The sequence below is a fragment of the Ovis aries genome, chromosome 17 (genome assembly GCF_016772045.2).
Source record: "Ovis aries strain OAR_USU_Benz2616 breed Rambouillet chromosome 17, ARS-UI_Ramb_v3.0, whole genome shotgun sequence".
In the NCBI taxonomy this organism is placed as follows: domain Eukaryota; kingdom Metazoa; phylum Chordata; class Mammalia; order Artiodactyla; family Bovidae; genus Ovis; species Ovis aries.
Window position 1 is genome coordinate 60016452 of NC_056070.1, and position 17719 is coordinate 60034170.

Consider the following 17719-nt stretch of genomic DNA (forward strand, 5'->3'; position numbering starts at 1 on the left):
TCTTTTCCATGAGGATGGTCTTGATCCCTGTCTCCTGTACAATGTCACGAACCTCATTCCATAGAGTTCACCAGGCACTCTATCTAGCAGATCTAGGCCCTTAGATCTATTTCTCACTTCCACTGTATAATCATAATCATCTTGTCATTTATGTTTTTGGTTTAAAATATATTTCTAGTTTGAAACCTCCCTTTTACTACATGTAGTGTCTTAACAGACAGATGGATAGACAGACAGAAAGCTGATGATCAGTAGATGACATGTCAATATTAGAAATTTTTAAGCAAAAGAAATTATTATAATGTTGTTCAAGGTATTAGAATACAAACCCCTGGAGGGCTGTGCTTGGCACAGTTCCTAGCATACAATGGAAGTTAATAAGCTTCTCTCAGATAAATGAACAGATAAAGGTCAAAGAGAAGGGAATTTGGTTCCCATTCTAAAAATAGTATCAACACTCCTTTCTCCAAGCTCTAAGTGTTCCAGAAGAAAGATAGAAGGCAGGTGTCAAAACTGAAAAATTAAGTTAGATTAAGGAAGTGAAAATAAATCTCGGACAGAGGTGCATTGCAACATCAGAACTCAGATGCAGTATCAGACCAGGATGAAAGTCTGGGAAAACTATCACCAAAGGAAGGATGTGCTTAGCTTGGTCTTACCAAAAGGAGAGGTCCACATTGGGGGATCGAAAGAGAGACAAGTCAGAAGAAATAAGATGTCCTAGTATATTAGCTAGGTATTTAAGCCCAATTACGGTAGCTTAAACATTTAAGATTTCACTTTTTCTTCTCATCAAAGAATCCCTGAAGTGGGCAATCAGGGAAATACGGCAATTCCATCAAAATTTCAGGGAGGCAGAGGCATGCTCCTTCTCTCTTTGTCCTCCATTTCCAAGTTATCTCATAGTTTAAAGGAGCTGCTGGAGCTCTAGCCATCACATAAACATTCCAGATTACAGGTGCTGAAATGAGGGAGTTGGGGTGATGGAGGGGGAAGGTGGGGAACAAAAAGTTACCCTGAGCAGTTGTCAACTTTCTTAGTCTTCCCAAGGCATCACAAACATTCCCACTTACCCATCAACTAACCCTAATCCTAACTTTGTGTTCAGAGGGTCAAAGAGGGATTTCCCTGGTGGTCCAGTGGTTAAGACTCTGTGCTCCCAATGCAGAGAGCATGGGTTTAATCTCTGGTTGGGGAACTAAGATCCTGCATGTCACAACTGAGTCTGAAAGCCATAACAAAAGATCCCCAGTGTCACACCTAAGATCCAGCTCAGCCAAATAAATAATACTTTTTTTAAAAAGATAGAATGAATGAAAAAAAGAGAGAGAGAGAGAATCTAAACAAAGCAGCAAGAAAAGAAGGCTAGTTAGGAAATTGTCTGTCTCCTAGATAAAAGACAATGATGGAGACAGAGAAGACACATTTATTGTTACCAGAAGGGGAAGGTGGGAGATAAGCTGGGAATTGGGGATTAACAGACACACGTATATGTTGCTGTTGTTCTGACTCTTTGCGACTCCATGGACTGCAGCATGACAGGCTGCCCTGTCCTTCACCATCTCCAGGATGTTGCTCAAACTCATGTCCATTGAGCCTGTGATGCCAGCCAACCATCTCATCCTCTGTCATTCCCTTCTCCTCCTGCCCTCAATCTTTCCCAGCATTAGGGTCTTTTCCAGTGAGTTGGCTCTTCGCGTCAGGTGGCCAAAGTATTGGAGCTTCAGCATCATCATCAGTCCTTCCAATGAACACTACTATATAGAAAACAAATAAACAGAGACCTACTGTATAGCAGAAGAAACTAGATTCAATTTCTTGTAATAGCTTATAATGGAAAAGGATCTGGAAAGTTACATATATATATATATAACTGAATCGCTTTGCTATATACCTAAAACATTATAAATCAACTATACTTCAATAATAAATAAAAGTCCTTCAGCCACCCCTCACATTCCCCCCCCCCACCCACCCAAAAAAAAAGACAGTGGTGGCCTGGACCAGGGTGTAAGCAGAATGGATTAGAGAGCTACCTGGAATGCAGAGTGCCATGATGTGATTGATGGAGGAAAACTGAGCGATTAAGAGTCCAGAGTAATTTCTAAGTTTCACTCTGGGATGAGGGATTGGACCAACATCACGACAAAAAGCTCCCATTTCAGATAAACCTCTCCATGTTTCGCATCTGTGTAAGTTCCCTGCAACTCTGGACAGAATCAACCAGCACGGGAGCAAGTTCACTACCTTGCTACCAAACATCCAGACTCTTCTTTCATTGGGTCCATGGGAATCGGCCTCCCTTCTGGAAACAGAACAGTGATGAACTCATGGTATTTTATGGACGTAACTTCATGATTTCACTGAGCAAGGACCACAGTGAGAGAACCAGGGTTTAATTTAATAGGATCTTGGCATATTTTGCTGGAACCAAAAGAATGTCCATAAATGTGCCAAACTTCCAGGCAAAACAGCATCCATTTGTATTTCTTACTCTACCTTGAAAAAACCTGTCATCCTCCCTTCCCCTCCTCCGCATGGTAGACAGTCTGGATGGTAAAGTTTTAAAGTTGGAGACTTGAAAAAAAAAAAGTTGGAAACTTATAAAGGAAGACAGGAAATCAAAACCACCTCTGTTCCATGATTTGTGATGACTTCCTCTTCCAGAGTTTTGAGTTTAGAAAGAGGGGTTTTTTTTTTTATTAATTTTTAATAGCATCTGCTGTTACTGTGTTTTTCTATCTAGAAGAACTCTGCAAAGATCCAAGCTCGGCCTCTCACTTAATCATCTTCCTTATGGGAGGAATAAATGACTTCAGAGTCAACGTGCCGAGGGCATCCAAAGTCTTTCTGAGCTGGTGCACTTTGAGACTGAGGAACTCGAATCGCAAACCCCTGGGGGGCCCAGGACTTATCTTCTTTATCTCTTGTAAAGGGCTGAACAGACTGTGGGTATTCAACAAGTAATAAATAACGCCATATTCTATATCAATGGCAAGTGCAGTCTAGTTGGGAAAAGCCGATTCTGATAAAAATCAAGGTCCAGGCATCACCCAAGCCTTGGATTTCATCCAAATGTGACCTCGTGGGAAGATTTTTGAAAACTGAGAGGAGAGAGGTGAGTGTTGTCTTGAATTTCCTGTCCATATTGATCCACCTTAGTGTAGGAAGATATGGGTTTTCTGCAACAGCAGAAGGACCTTTTTTTCTTTCTACATGTTGCTAGGTTTGACAGCTAACTGGTTTTCAGTTAATATCTATTAATTAAATAATAATAATATTTTATGTATGTATGAAGCACTTATTTTATATGTCAAGCATTATGATAAGGCTTTTACAGGGCAGATCTCATTCAACCATCAAGTCGATCCTATGGAGTAGGTTCTATTACTGACCCCATTTTATGGATGGGGAAATAGAGGTTCTGAAATGTTAAGTCACTTGCTCAAGGTCACCCAGCCAGCGAATGGTATGGCAGGATTTTAACCTGACCTCAAAACCACTCCACTGTAGTATCTCTGCAAATCACACGCCTCATCAATTGAATATGCCGACTTCTGTGCCTGAGTTTAGATCAAAAAGAGGAATGACTGAAATTCAAGGTAATAAATAAATAAGTGTGTGTGTGTGTGTGTGTGTGTGTGTACTCAGTTCTTCAGTCATGTCTGACTCTTTGTGAGCTCATGGACTATAGCCTGCAAGGCTCCTCTGTCTATGAATTCTTCAGACAAACCCTGCATTTCGGGCAGATTCCTCACCGTCTAAGCCACCAGAGAAGCCCAAATAAAGAAATACACCTTGCCAAGTGATTCTTGAGAGGTTAAGCCTCAGAGGGAGTGGTAGATACTCATATATTTCAGTTGCTTTGCCCAGAATATAGCCAAGTCCTTAATGTCTCAGAAATTTGAAATCAGGCATTGAAAAGAACTTCAAAGATCATTTAGTTCATTCGCTAACCCAATAGAAGACTCCCTTCCATGAAACAATGCAGCCTCTACTTGTACCCCTCCAGGGATGGGAGGCTCACCACCTCAAGTAGATTCAAGCCCTGCCTAAAGGGCAGATTACCATTTCAAAACCTTTCAGGCCTAAGCAAGAACTTGTTGCCTAATTCCTGGTGCTTCATAAGAAATACAGATCTGTCTGCTTAAGTGAACACTGTGGTTTGTCCCCTGGAGAGACAGACGAAATTCTATCAGAATGAGACTTCCCTGGCAGGCCAGCAGTTACAAATTCACGCTCTCACTGCAGGGAGTATGGATTCAATCCCTGGTCCAGGAACTAAGATCCCACGTGCCTTTCGTTGTGGTTAAAAAAAAAAAAAGATATCAGAATTCACTGAGGTTTCCTGCCGCCTCAGGTCTCCGCATGCTGCCACACCCAGCTCCATAATCCTTAACTCTGCAAAAGCACAACAAGATGGCAAGCGTCATGGTGCATTCTGGAAAGCAGAGGGGAAAGCCTCTAATGTTCTAAGGAAACACACAAGCAGCCTCTAAGGGCCTTCCTCTCCCTTGCTCTTCTTTCACTGGCACTTGAGTGCTGGACACGCAGGAGTTCTCATAGGACCTCGCCCATGGCCAGAGTCCTCATTTTCCAGCCAAGACTACCTCACTTCTACTCATACTTAGCCCCTTCCACAGCCCCTTAGAACCCACATATCTACCACAGCAAAACTGTAGTGGTAGTAAGTATTGTCCCCGAAGCCAGAGGGACCTATGTTTGCATCCCATGTTTATGGCTTACTAGCCGTGTGACCTTGGACAAACAGCCATTCTGAGTCTCCATGTCTTCATTCACTGCTGCCATGCTGTGCTAAGTCACGCAGTCATGTCCAGCTCTTTGTGACCCCATGGACTGTAGCCCACCAGGCTTCTCTGTCCCTGGGGATTCTCCAGGCAAGAATACTGGAGTGGGTTGTTGTGACCTCCTCCAGGGGATCTCCCCAACCCAGGGATCACACAGGTCTCCCACATTGCATGTAGATTCTTTACTGTCTGAACCACCACAAAATGACCTTATTCCTCAGAGGGATACAGCACGTGCAAACAAACGAGTGGGTCTATCCTGAGGATCTAATGTACAGCCCAGTGACTATACTTAACAATACTCTATTATACTGGGACTTCCTCTCAATGCAGGGGGCACAGGTTCAGTCCCTGGTCTGGAACTAAGATCCTGCATGCCGCATGGCGTGGCCCAAAAGAGAACAAAACAAAACGCTGCTGTATTACATACTTGAAAGTTGTTAAGAGAGTGGATCTTAAGTGTTAATTATCACACAATTTTTTTTTTAAAAAAAGGCAATTATATGAGGAGATGGAGGTGCTGCCTAACCTTAGTGTGGTAATCATTTCCCAATACACCCAGGCATCAAACCATCACATGGTACATCTTAAACTAACCTGCAGCATGTGTCAATAATATCTCAATAAAGTTGGAACACAGTAATAAAATAAAATAAATTGACACACAGCACATAAATTGACACAACAAATAGATAATCAGACAGACATAGACACCCAGACAGCCACACAGACGTGTGTATAGACATATACACGGACCCACACACACACACACACACAAAAAGACACACAAGAAGCAACAGCAATCCATCACAACCACGGCTCTGTTCCCTCATCCACAGGTTGCCTCAGCTCCCTGCACCCCCATGCCTCCCCCTTGCCCGCCACCCCCAAGCCCCTAAACTGGGGCCAGCGAGGAGGTTTGATTGGCTGAGCTCCCTTCGGTGGTTTTATTTTGCCGAGTGCGGTTTTGAAGCGACACGGGAAGTAATGAGAGGAAATCATTTTGTTCATTGTTGAACAAGCAGAGTACACCGTGGCAATGTGTATAACAGATGTGTGTGCAGGGAGAGGGTTTCTATACACAACTGTGGGCTCCCATCTCTCCCAAAGACGGGGAATTCAAAACGGCATTTTTATTTTTCTTCTTTTAAGGGAAGGAAGCAGGAAGAGAGCTTGAACCCACTCCAGGGGTGTATTAAGTCAAACAGCTTCGAAGCATGGGGCAGCCTCGCCTGCAACCCAGTTTATCTGGAGAAGAACCAGGGGATGCGTGCTGATGCTAATTCCTTGATTTATGTAATATCACAGAGTTGGATTTTAACTCTCCTTGCCCCGACAAGGACATTTGAAAAAAGATAAAAATACTGAACAGAATGAAAATCACTTCACGCAGTCATCTAGAAGAAACCAGAAGTTAGCGCAAGACCATGATACCAAAACTGTTCAGGCTTCCAATAAAATCCAGCCTACATGTCCCTCTCTTGAAAAACCCACCCCGCCCTTGCCACCCGCTAAATGTCATCCCCTTCCTCTGCATCCTTCCAGCTCTTATGTTTTAGGTCCAGGCTGCTTTAGTCTTATCTATGAGCTTTCAGCTCAGACCTCGCTAAAGAGCCTTCTGCCCAGAGCCAGGGTCACGCTCCTGCTCCCTGGAGAAGCCAACAGCTTTCTCTGGTCCGTGGGGCGTAAACTTAGCAGAAGACCATAGCTGGCTACATGTAAGCCGGATCCAGCCCCCAGACCTGTTTTACTTGGCTCACAGAGAGTTGGCGCAGACGACATATTTTTTTACAATTTTGAATTGCTCGCCAACACTGAAAAATCAGACGCTTTCACAGAAAAACATCAGTTTTTCAGCTTTTCTTGAAACCTTGAAAGTTCTGGCAACCTCAGCCTACATCCCTACGAGGTTATCTTGGCTGGAGCTGAGCGGTGGGTGGTCCCTTGAGAAGGGATGCTGAGCTTTGCCCCAGTCCCCACCACTCCCTGGTGTCTCCTCACATTGTGCCTCAGAGTCTGGTGCTCTTTACCATTGACTTCTTGGGGTTGTTTTACTTACAGAAGAATTAAAGGGACTGGAAAATACATCTCACACCCACCGCTTTCAAAAGTAGAGAAACAAAGGAGGATCAGGGAGCTGTAACAACAAAACAAAACTTAACACTTACTTGAGGGCTTCTCAGATGGCTCAGGGGTAAAGAATCCACCCACTAAGGATTCTCTGGGTTCAATCCCTAGGTCAGGAAGATCCCCTGGAGAAGGAAATGGCAGTCCACTCCAGTATTCTTCCTTGGAAATCCCATGGACAGAGGAGCGTGACAGGCTACAGTCCATGGGGTCACGAAAGAGTTAGACACGACCGAGAGACTAAATAATAACGAAATATTCTAAGCTCATTATATGAATTGATTCATTTAATCTTCACAGCACCTCTCTAGGGGTTGGTCAATGGCTGTTTCGAGTGGTTTTGTTTTTCTGTTTCTTGCTGGTTTGGTTGGTTGGTCTGGCTTTTGATGTTTTCTCGCTGCGTGGCACGCAGGAGTTTAGTTCCCTGACCAGGGATTGCACCTGCGCCCTCTGCGGTGGAAGCACCACTGGACTAACCAGGGAGGCCCCTCAGTGGATGTTAGTTTGTTACTGTTGATGTTGTTGTCATTACCCTTTTAGAGAATGGGAGAAATTAAGGTGAGCAAAGAAAGCCATGATTTACCGGGGAAAAGGTATCCATTTTTTCTGCGGAAATGAAACATCCTGAGTACCATCTTCAAGATCTTTCATTTGCCCCTTTACAGTCACTCTCCACCCTCCCCCACCCTACTGTGTGCCCCTGGAGATGGATCTTGATGGATCTGCGTGGGTCCCCTCTTTGGCTTCAAGCTAGCCTTGGCCAACAGGAAAAATGGGGAAGAAATATGGGTGTGGAGAACCTGTGGCATATACTCCCCCATATATACCTCCCTGAGGTGTCAAAGAGTCTCAGAAGGCGGATGGCCCTAGACTAGACTCCCCTCTCCCCACAATCTAGACTCTGTCCTGCACTAGACTCTACCCAAGGTCAGGGCTCCAGTCCTCTGAGGGCCTCTTCCATAGAATCACCGTCTTCAGTAACTTCTCTTTCAGCCTAGGGGAGGTAAGTGTCCCCCATATGTTCCTAGTCTCAGGGTACCTCACCAATCCTCTTATTTTTTTTTTTTTTTTTGGCTGTGCCTCGTCTTGGTTGTTGCCTGTGGGATCTAGTTCCCTGATCAGGGATTGAACTCAAGCCCCCCACACTGGGAGCACAATCTTAAACATTGGATCGCCAGGGAAGTCCCTCACTATTCTCCTTGGCTTTCTTTTACCTCTTCAGTTCGTTTCATCCTTCCCAGACACCTGTAAGCAGTCCCTTGAGGAGCCTTCCATCAGATGACCCAGTTGGAAAGCATCTTCTGTTTCCTGCCAGTCCCATCTGATGCACCTTTGATCAGCATCACTCCTTTGTGCTACCTGCCCAGCCCTAGAACTTGTTTGAGTTGGCTACTCCTATACTAGATTTAATTTTATAGAGCACACAAGAGGAGTCCAGTAAGCTGACCTGTGACTCTCAGAAAATGAACTTTTTTTTCCACCACCATCTTTGACTCAAAAAAAGAGCAATGTCTAGAGTCATGCCCTTGGGTTGAGAGACCATATGGGTAGAGAAAGAACCACTGGAACAGAAGTTAGGAGCCACGCATTCTAGGCAGAATGACCCTTTTCAGAAACACAGTCACTCTGCTCAAGAGCCGACGGGGACTTCACCAGACTCAACTGGGCAAAATATTACAGCCACAGACAGGATCTTTCCAAGCCCTGCCCAGGGAGGAAGGCAGCCTGTCCAGATTTTTCTCTTTCTCTTCTGTTTCCCTGTTCAATACCCATCTCCAACTTCTCCTTAAGCCAGGATAAATCCCCCTTACCCCACGACAAAATTTCCAGTTGTGCATCTATGCTATAAATGTTTGTTTTTTGGACAAAACTTCATTTAAACATTCTCTATGTGGGAAAGGAATGGCTCTTTTAACAGAAGAATCCATCAATGTTGTTAATAAACAAAGTACATGTTATTTAACATCGCTGGACCCTGCAAGTTCCAGCAGGTCACTTGGCACTTCTCTAGAAATACGTTTCTGGATAATCGCAGAGCGCCTGGCCAGGCCTCGCCCAGCAGTCTCTGAGAGTTAAAGTAATCACATCGTCAAGCAGAGGATGAGATCAGAATTGTGCAAAAGGGCCCTCAAAAACACAATCCTTCCTCGGCCAGAAGCAGAGAGACTGAGAACATGATTCCTCTCCTTCTCTAGCGTATGTTTGCTGAAGGCCTTCACATCTGCCCAGCTTGGACCTGCAGGAGGGAAAGTGAGAGACAGTCTCCTGGTTCCCTGAGGGCCGATGTTCTGAAAGGTGCCCACACACCCAAGACCCTGCTTTGATGGAATTTTCAAGGTACAAGAGGATCACCGACATAGGGACCTACACAGTGATTTCTGCCCCAGCCTTGGTGTGGGAGTTCAGCAGACAGGAGAGAAAGGGTGCCGGAAGCATGGGAAGAGGACGTCCAAATGCACAGAGATGGGAATGCCAGCGGTGCCTGGACCGCCACAAGACGTTCCACGCTGCTGACGGGCAGGCGTTCTAGAGCCCAGTGTCCTTTCAGCCACTCACATTAGAAGCTCTCTGAGGGTAAGAATCCTCTCGTTTGGTTCGTGACTGTAATGCTTGACACAGAGTGGCTGCTCAGTAAATGTGGTACATGAATGTGTCCACAGAGCTCCTCTATGTTGACAATGCACTCCACGAGAGAGTTAACACTGGACAGAACGCAGGTCCAGCTCTCCAGGTGCTCAGGTTCTGGGGGAGGGGTTACAGGTAAGGCAATGGACGATTGCCATACAGTGTGATAAATACTAAGGTAGGGAAGCTGCTAGGGTGGATGGTTTGGTGAATGAAGTAAGAATCCCGGAGAGAGTAACATCTCAGCAGGGTTAACCAGGGGTGAGGGGACAGGATGGGGTGCTCAAGGCAGTGAGAACAGCACAGACAAAGGTTTAGGGGTGAGAAAAAGCAGGAGAGGATGTGACCAATGGAGGCAGACAGCCATCAGGTGTAGATGTCACAGAGGAAGGTCAGCAAATCAGAACACAGAAGATAGACGGATGGATGGATCATTAGACAGATGAAAAGAAAGAATGGTGGATGGGTGGATTGGATAGATGGATAGAAAGGTAGGTAGGTGGATAGACAGACAGATAATAAGAAGGATGGATGGATAGGTAGATGGATGGATGAACGGTCAGAAAAGAGAATGGATGGATAAATGGATTGATGGATAGAAAGTTAGGTAGGTAGATAGAGAAAGGGCAAGATTGACAATAAAATTCAATCACTATTGAGAGTTCAACTCCAGTAACCAAGTGAACCAGGTCCCTAGGTGTTCTTGCTTAATAAGGACCTTTAAGAATCATTTACTATGTACCAGACCCTGGGCTATGAAGGTATTTACTTTTCAGTCCTAAACTGTGGGTCCAACTTGTATCTCCATTGTACAGGTAAGCCAATTGAGGTTCAGTGGGACTAACTTTGAACAGGGTTCACAGGACCCACTCCCACAGACAACTGAGATGTGAGCCCGGGCCCGTGATAGCAACAGAGGTATCCTGTAGCCCAAGAGGGCAGGCAAAGAAAGGAACGGAGGGGGATGAACTGAGGAAAGCGAGTCACTTTATCCACGAGCTCGTCTTCCTGGCTCATCAATGCAAATGAAGTCTGGGACAGAAACCCCACTAGTAATTAAGGTGGAATGAAGATGGGGATAGTGGAACAATGGGGACCATTCTCCATAACTTGAGGCAGGGTGGTTGCCATGAAGAAATATCAAGGTGATGGGACCAGAGATCAAAGGCCTCCCCACCATCTTATCCTCTGTTGGAGTGGAAGGATCAACCGCCATACCTCCTGGAGAACCAGAGAACAGCTAGATATCCCAGGTACAGGACCGTTTCTGAGCATCTCTTTCTGAAGCTGGGATATAAGGTTGAAAGGGGAGTATTTGTGTCCTTCAGTGATTACTTTTGTTTTGTTTTCCTGTGTGTGCAGCATGTCTTGGGCTTCCAGGATCTTGGTTCCTGATTAGGGACTGAACCTCTACCCTCAGCAAAACGATTGCTATTTATTACCTTAATTTTCTTCATACCAAGCTTGTTATCAAAAGCTTCAACAATGGATGCAAAACAGATATGCATTAGAAGGAAAATTCCCCTCCTCCTAATCAAAGCCTCTGATAATTAATTTTTTCTAAAAAGACACACAAGGCATTAAAAGCTTTGCTCGCTTCTTGGGAGACCTGGTCTCTCTGGACAAGGGAAGGAAGGTGTCTTCACTGTATACCCCTTAATATGCTCTGATTTCTTGTTTCATTTAAAAATATATATAAGCTAAATAAAAATAAGCATAATTTTTAAACTAAAATTATACACATAAAATCTAACCATCTCTTAAATAGGCGACGATGTCTCTTACAGAACTTTTTTCTCTTTGTATATAGAAACAGAGATACATCACCTATACAATTGTTCAGTGATTCAAATCTGTCTCATTCTTTTTAAAGGACTGGCAGAATTCCTTAAGAGCATGATCTGTTTTAATCTATTCCCTTTCTATAAAAGAGAGAGGACTGAAACGTTGCTGTTCTGGTTGTATGTTTCTACATGGATCATTCCAGACTGAAAGGAAGCACAGTACCTCCCTGGGAACTTCAACATGAGGCCAGCTCAAAGCTTGAACATTTGGACAGCTGTGTCAGGGGGCCTATGATGCGGCACAGAGAGGTTAAAAAAAAAAAAGCTTTTTTTCTTTTCTTTGGCCCTGCTACATAACATGTGGACTCTTAATTCCCCAACCAGAGACCAAATCCCTTTGGAAGTATGGCATCCTAACCACTGGACCACTACAGAAGTCCCCAAGAGCTCTTTCATCAGACCCCTGGGTTTGAATCCAGGCTCAGTCCTTTACTACCACGGGATGTCAGGGTAAATCTCAATGTTCTGATCTCTTAAGAGGGCATCATTACGTCCCCCTCATAGAGTATTCTGTGAGGAGTAAATGAAAGACCCTTACAGAGCAGCCGGGCTGTGGCCTGGTCAAGAGAACCCAAGCACCAGGAGAATGATGCATATTAGCATCATTGTGATTAGCATATTATTACCTCCTCCAGGATGACTATTGGCTAAGCGCCCTCTCCTCCAGCCACTCACTCAACACATGTTAATTGAGTGCCTAGCGTGTGTCCAGCTGGGCTCCACCCAGCGCAAGGAGAAAGACACACATCAAAGGGAAAACTTGAGTCAATTTTGGCTCCAGAGCCCAAGATTTCACTTTACACCTCTGATCTGGGGCTGCCCTAAATCAGCAGGGCCCTTCCAAAGAGAAAAGAAAAAAGAATAATAATAAACGTACCTAGAGTTCAAAGTCACTAATGTGGCTCCAGAATATTAGGACATGGTCTTTGTTTCCAGGGCTCTGAACAGGGATGTTTCAAGAGAAAATTTCAGGGAGCGCTTCCAGAAGGCATTTTGCTCACACTCACTTCTAAACCAATGAACCTACATAGGGAAATCAGAGCAGGGTCCAGGTTTAAGTTAAATTATAATAATATTGATAGTAGTTGTAATAATATTAGCCCTTATTAGGAGTTTGCTATGTACCAGACCCTGTGCTAAGAATTTTCCAGGCCATCATCTCATCGCATTTTCAAAAAAAAGCCAAGAGTGGGGCTTCCCTGGTGGCCCAGTGGATAAGACTTTGTGCTCTCAATGCAGGGGGCCTGGGTTCGATCCCTGGCCAGGGAACTAAGATCCCGTACACCACAACCAAGGCTGTGTGACACCACTAAAAATGCCCACATGCCTCAACGAAGATCTAGAGCAGTCACAAATTTTAAAAAAGTAAATAAACCAAGAGATATGAAATGTTAAGATCTACAGTATACAGAAGAGCCATCAGAGGCTCAGAGAGGTCAAGTGGCTTGCCCAAGGTCGCACCGCTAGTGAAGAGCCAGATCAGGATTCTGACCCTGAAGCGCATGCTCCAGAGAGCTCTCTGCCACTCCCAAAGTCAAAGAGTAAAGACTCCTCAACTTTGAGGGAGATTTGAACTTCTCTTCCCTTTCCTGAAACCCTACAAAAGCCATCACAAAGAACATTGATGGAAACAATTGATGACTAGAAAGTTAACCCTGAATATTCATTGGAAGGACTGATGCTGAAGCTCCAATACTTTGACCACCTGATGCAAAGAGCCAACTCATTGGCTGGGAAAGATTGAGGGCAGGAGGAGAAGAGGGCGACCAAGGATGAGATAGCTGGATGGCATCACCAACTCAATGGACATGAGTTTGAGCAAACTCCGGGATATGGTTAAGGACAGGGAAGCCTGGTGTTCTACAGTCCACAGAGTCCCAAAGAGCCAGACATGAGTCAGCAGCTGAGCAACAAGAAAGCTAACAGAAAGCGCAGTGGTAAATTTCCCTCTGGGTGTACTCTGGGGCTGCACACACAGGCTACAAAAGAAAGGTGGCAAAAACCGGGATCTTTTAGCACAAGGCCCGCGAGACAATGCATGACATTGTAGGCTGAGACAGCTGAACCTGAGAACCCTGGGGACCTGGCCACATCTTTCTAATCGAATCTGAAAACCACATTCCTACGGTTCCCCAGGTTGCGGCGAATTCCTTCAGCTTATTAAGCAGGTACGACCTGCCTTTTTTGATATAAAAACAATAGGCTGTGTGCCTGGCCGGGCTGAGACCTAACAGAAAATAATAAGTCAGCAGCACGAAGCCTATCACCTCCAACACACATCTGGAATGCATTTGCTATTGATATAAAAATGGATATGTGGGTAATGCATATTTGTATTTATGAATCTGGTGTATTAATCACAAAGGTCACAGTGAGAAAGGGCCATTCCGATGCCAAAACCAGCCCCCGTGATGAGCTTTCGGATGACTCTGGGGTTGACTTATCCCAACCGAGGACAAAGCCTCATACACACACCCTCTTCCGCACCAAGCAGGTCTCCAACACCCAACCAGACTAACGATGGGCATGTTTTCTCTGGTGTCTTGGAGCAGATACATTAAAAAACAGAATATGCTTGTGAGATCTGTCAATTCTAGCCACTTTGAATGACAGCTCTTAATTAACCGAAAGCTGGTTTTCTTGGAAAACTGCATTTTACAAGACAGCTGGTGAACTTCTTTATTTCATTTACTTGGTCAAGAAATATATTTTAAGCTCTTACTATGTGCCAATAATGTTTCCAGGTGCTGGAGATAAAGTCACCAACAAGATATGTAAAGTCCTGTACTCTTGGAGGTTCCTAACTAATGGGACATATGATATACCAATAAATGAAGAAATATAGAATATAATTGTGACAGACAGGTTCCCCCTTCCATTGTTCCTGCTACCCAGTGTTCACAGCTTTGCGTAATTCCCTCCCCTTTAGTATGAATAGGACTTGGGACTTGCTTTTTTTTTTTTCTTTTTCTCTTAATTTTTTAAAAAAAGTTCATTTATTTATGGCTGTGCTGGGTCTTCAATGCTGTGTGTGGGCTTTCTCTAGTTACAGAGCAGGGGCTACTCTTCCTTACCGTGAGCGGACTTCTTGCAGTCGCTTCTCTTGTTGAGGAGTACAGGTTCTAGGCAAGTGGGCTCAATAGTTATGGTACATGGGCTTATTTTCTCTGAAGCATGTGAGGTCCCCCCAGACCAGAGATGGAACCCACATCCCCTGCATTGGCAGACAGATCCTTAACCAGTGGACCACCAGGGAAGTCCCACGACTTGCTTCTAGCCAGTAAAATATGGCATTGGTGGCAGGCTGTTATTTCTGTGCATTCACATAAGATGATCTTGCTAGCTGACTCACTCTGAAGACTGTCCTGCCTGGTGTGATGAAGGGAGCAGTGGTGTCAGTCAACTTACAGGCAGCCTCTAGGAGCTGGGTGGCCTCTAGCTGACACTGAGTAATAATCCCAGGACTTCTGTCCCTATGACTACAAGAAAATTAATTATTCCAATAACCTTAGTGAGCTTGGAAGTGGATCCTTACCCAGTCGAGCCCCCAGATGAGAATGCAGCCCAGACAACACGTTGATAGCAGCCTTTTGTTGACTTCCCTGGTGGCTCAGACAGTAAAGCGTCTGTCTATAATGCGGGAGACCCGGGTTTGATCCCTGGGTTGGGAAGATCCCCTGGAGAAGGAAATGGCAATCCACTCCAGGACTATTGCCTGGAAAATTCCATGGACAGAGGAGCCTGGTAGGCTACAGCCTGTGGGGTCACAAAGAGTCAGACACGACCGAGCAACTTCACTTTCACTTTCTTTGAGACCCTAAGCAGAAGACTCAGACTCCTGACACAAAGTAACTGTGAACTAATAAATGTGTGCTTTTTAAAAATATTTATTTATCTGACTATGCCAGGTCTCAGGTGTGACATGCAAGATCTTCAGTCTTCTTTGAAGCATGTAGGCTCTTTAGTTGCAGCATGCAAACTCTCATTTGTGACATGTGAGATCTAGTTTCCTGAACAACGATCAAAGCCTGAGTCCCCTGCATTGAGATCACAGAGTCTTAGCCACTGGACCATCAGGGAAGTGAAGTGAAGTGAATTGTTAGTTGCTCAGTCGTGTCTGACTTTGCAACCCCGTGGGCTGTAGCCTACCAGGTTCCTCTGTCCAAGGGATTCTCCAGGCAAGAATATTGGATTGGGTAGCCATTCCCTTCTCCAGGAGATCTTCCCAACCCAGTGCTTCTTTACGGCTGAGCCGCCAAGGAAGCCCACTCGACCATCAGGGAAGTTCCTAAATGTATGCTGTTTTAAGCCACTCTGTTAGTGGTGATTTTTTTTTTTCACTCAACAATAGAAAATTTATGGAACAATTATATAAAGGAATAAGGGCTCTGGAAAAAAAAAAAATAAAGTAAAGGAATAGAGTGAGGGTGGAGGGTCCTTTTGCAAAGTTGTCCAGAGATAGTCTCTCTGATGATTAGGTGACATTTGAGCAGAAACCATTAAGAAGCCATGTAGAAAATCTGAGGGAACACTTCTAGGAGGAAAAAGAAGGGCAGATACTTGATTTCACTGAGGAAGAGAGGAGTCTGTGTTTTTGAGAAATAGCAAGGAGGCAAAGTGGTCAGAGTCAAGGTCAAGGAAAGAGAGATAGGAGCGAGTCAGTGGTCAGATTATCCAGTGCTTTGCGGTTCATGGCAAGGACTTTGGATTATAGGCTAAGAATACTGGGAAGCAATTAGAAGGATATAATAAGATTCATGGCTGGTTTGTTTTGTTTCACTTGGCCACGCCATAGCATGTGGAATCTTAGTTCCCAGACCAGGGATCGAACCTGTGCCCCCTGTACTGGGAGTGGAAAGTCTTAACCATTGAGTCACCAGGGAAATCCCAAGATTCCCGTTTTTATTTAAAGAGACCTCTGGCTGCTCTATGCTGAGAAAGTCTGAAAAGGAGAGATGGGATCACAAAGATCAGACAGGAGGCTGTTGTCATTGTCTTTATAAAATACCAATGGCTTGGACTAGAGTAGTAGTAAAATGAAGAGAAGCCATCAGATTTGGGGTTCATGTCTCTGTGGTTCCCTCCTTTCTACAATATGCTTCTCAGCTTCCAGCCACTTTGAAAGTCTGAAAAGTCTAACCTCTTGAATCCTCAGCCCAGCAAGATGGCCAGTTTCTGCTCATTTCCTATTCCATAAATAATCATGGAATTAACCAAAGTCTTCAGGAAAAAAGCTAGGATCAACTTAAGGATCTCCTTCGCTTCTCCCTAGCATTTCATATTTCCACCAATTCTATCTGTGCTGGTGCATTCCAATTCTTATAAAGAGTTACATGTATTTATCTCAGTGTTTCTCAACATTTCAGGAGGAAAGCTATTTTAATACAAGCTACAATGGAACTGACTTTTTTGCTGATGTCTTTCCCCATGTCTGGTTCAAAGCAATCACTTTACTATAGGTGTTATGAACCCAAGACTGCCTGGATTAAAATCCCATTTCTGATACCTTCCAGCTCTGAGTCTGAGATGAATCACTCAACCCCTCTGTGCCTCAGTTTCCTCATCTGTAAAACTGGAAGAAAAATAGTTCCTGTCTCAGGAATTGTGGGCAGTAAGTAGGACAATACACTCAGTGAGTATTTATATTCTTTACTCTTATTTATTCCACAGCTGGGAAAGGAAGACCCACCTTGGTAGCTGGCAAGTTAGTGGCAGAACCTAAAACTCAGATCTCAGGACTTCCCTGGTGGTCTGGTGGCTAAGACTCTGCAGTCCCAATGTAGGGGGCCTGGGTTTGACCCCAGGTCAGAGAACTAAGATCCCACATGACACAACTATTTTTACTTTTATTTATAAAAATAAAACTCAGGTCTCCGAAATTTTAGTCCATATATATAGAAAAATATCAGCATGGAGATAATACCTTTTCTTATATGGATTTCCTGGAACAGCCATCAATATTATTAACATAGAGTACTTTGATAACCATTCTCCTGGAAAGTAGAGTATTGATGGTATGGGAAATCAGACAGGTAAGTTCTGCTAGTGAAGTGAAGTCACTCAGTCGTGTCCGACTCTTTGCGACCCGTGGAGTGTAGCCCACCAAGCTCCTTCATCCATGGGATTCTCCAGGCAAGAATACTGGAGTGGGTTGCCATTTCCTTCTCCAGGGGATCTCCCCGACCCAGGGATCGAACCCAGGTCTCCAACATTGCAGGCAGACACTTTAACCTCTGCACCACCAGGGAAACCAGTTCTGCTAGAGAAGAGAGAGATAAAGGAGAATCTGGAGCATAGGAGTTAGGTCTGTAGAGG

The 17719-nt window shown here is 44.5% G+C and overlaps 2 long non-coding RNA genes and 1 other non-coding gene across 12 annotated transcripts in view; 2 read left to right on the forward strand and 1 right to left on the reverse strand.

The window, feature by feature from the left end:
* LOC121816955 (uncharacterized) overlaps positions 1-17719 on the reverse strand; it is a 345801-nt gene that overhangs the window by 197406 nt on the left and 130676 nt on the right. The window contains exon 5 of one of the 10 annotated variants that reach the window (XR_009596882.1): positions 12282-12427. The exons of the other annotated variants lie outside the window; for them this stretch is intronic. This is a non-coding gene — a long non-coding RNA (uncharacterized LOC121816955). The remainder of the gene's footprint in view (positions 1-12281; positions 12428-17719) is intronic. 10 annotated transcript variants of the gene reach the window in all.
* Positions 9038-17719, forward strand: part of LOC121816957 (uncharacterized) — a 29595-nt gene continuing 20913 nt past the window's right edge. The window contains exons 1-2 of the long non-coding RNA XR_006056700.2: positions 9038-9509; positions 16918-17036. This is a non-coding gene — a long non-coding RNA (uncharacterized LOC121816957). The remainder of the gene's footprint in view (positions 9510-16917; positions 17037-17719) is intronic.
* Positions 12601-12673, forward strand: TRNAE-CUC (transfer RNA glutamic acid (anticodon CUC)). The gene has a single exon. It is a non-coding gene; the product is annotated as a tRNA-Glu (tRNA).